This window comes from Limulus polyphemus, unplaced genomic scaffold (genome assembly GCF_000517525.1).
Source record: "Limulus polyphemus unplaced genomic scaffold, Limulus_polyphemus-2.1.2 Scaffold8511, whole genome shotgun sequence".
Taxonomy (NCBI): domain Eukaryota; kingdom Metazoa; phylum Arthropoda; class Merostomata; order Xiphosura; family Limulidae; genus Limulus; species Limulus polyphemus.
In genome coordinates, this window is record NW_013674121.1 from 31565 (window position 1) to 33817 (window position 2253).

Sequence of the window (2253 nt, forward strand, 5' to 3'; positions counted from 1 at the left end):
AACATATCCCATTAAAACCTGATTGCTGAACATATCCCATTAAAGCATTAAAACCTGACTGTTGAACATATCCCATTAAAACCTGATTGCTGAACATATCCCATTAAAGCATTAAAACCTGACTGTTGAACATATCCCATTAAAACCTGATTGCTGAACATATCCCATTAAAGCATTAAAACCTGATTGCTGAACATATCCCATTAAACATTAAAACCTGATTGTTGAACATATCCCATTAAACATTAAAACCTGATTGTTGAACATATCCCATTAAAACATTAAAACCCGACTGCTGAACATATCCCATTAAAGCATTACAACCTGATTGTTGAACATATCCCATTAAACATTAAACCTGATAAATTTCGGTTCCCAAATTTTTCTTGTTCCAATTACGACCCAATTCATTCCTGTGTTGTTTTAAAACTTTTGAGACATACTACTCTCCGACTAAACATACAAATTACAGACATTATCTAAGCTTGTTGAGTATTAGGAATATAACATTTGTTTCCAAGTGCGTTTCGTTTTAATTTCAAACATTCCGGTACGCATTGGTCAAAACGTTTTCGTGCTCGGACTTAAAGGGTTGACAGAATTGGTCCAGTTATGAATTGCTCCCATTTAAAAAAGATGGAAGACGTGTCACGTCTTAGAAGTATGAACATACAATCAGTTTCTGAACTGTGAAATTACATGCCTAACTCAAGCCGCATGAATTTTGAGTTTGTAAATTTAATATAATCTCGAGAAGTGGAGAATCGTTCACTGTACTACTGCTAAGCTGTGCTGAGAAAGCAGGTTGTTATTTTCTTCTAAATTCTATTTTTCCATTAACTGACGAAAAATATTCAGTTCACGTCAGCCCCCACAGTTTTTAAACTGACAGGGGTGTGTCGGGGGGACTGAATCATTTTATTCTAGTTAGCCCCCACAGTTTTTAAACTGACAGGGGAGTGTCGCGGGACTGAATCATTTTATTCTAGTTAGCCCCCACAGTTTTTAAACTGACAGGGGAGTATCGGTGGGGACTGATTCATTTTATTCTAGTTAGCCCCCACAGTTTTTAAACTGACAGGGGAGTATCGGGGGGATGAATCATTTTATTCTATTTTTTTCATATATATACAAGAGATCCAGCTTTTAAAAAAAAAATCAGAGCAATATAAAGGTATAGATAATAAGAACTATGAAACTGTATCCTTCCGCCTTCATTTTGTGGAGAAGGATTGTATACAGTATACACCAATATTTCTCAAACCTTTTAGATCGCGCCCCTTTTCTTCTCTGTAATACACTTTGACCCCACCCCCCCAAAAAAAAACAACAACAAGCGATCAACTAATTTAAACTGTTATATATTTATAGACAATGGTGAAAACAATAAACTTAGCCTAAAAAACGAACCGAAAGACGAAACGTTTTCCTGACGTTTCTCATACCCCCCCGGTCCCAAATATGGTTGCCTCCATAGTTTAAAAACCACTGGCATACATGACGTAAAAATTATAATGACGTCAATTCCAACACTTGGAAATAAGAACCGCAATGAGACCAATTCCAACACTTGGTTGTAACACTCTTAATGAGACCAATTCCAACACTTGGACGTAACACTCTTAATGAGACCAATTCCAACACTTGGACGTAACGCTCTTAATGAGACCAATTCCAACACTTGGACGTAACACTCTTAACGAGACCAATTCCAACACTTGGACGTAACACTCTTAATGAGACCAATTCCAACACTTGGTCGTAACACTCTTAATGAGACCAATTCCAACACTTGGACGTAATACTCTTAACGAGACCAATTCCAACACTTGGACGTAACACTCTTAACGAGACCAATTCCAACACTTGGACGTAACACTCTTAATGAGACCAATTCCAACACTTGGACACTTAATGAGACCAATTCCAATAATTCGCCACCGAACATTGTTCAGAATTTTGAAAGTTTTAATTATATGATAATATGTTTTACCACGCACATATTTTAACTGATCAAAGTTTAAAATTCAGTTTTCAAAAGTATATCTTAAAGATTAAAAACATAAAATACTAATGGCTTTTATCTTCTTCTTGGTTTTTTACATCACGTGTAGATAAGATCTAAGAAAAACTTCTCAACTATCGACTTCTAACTTAATTATTGTGCAAGTGGTAAAAAAGATAAATTTTGTCTTGCTTCAATACCAGACTTCTTGTCCCCCCCCCTTAAGAACCTATAACCACGAGCAACCG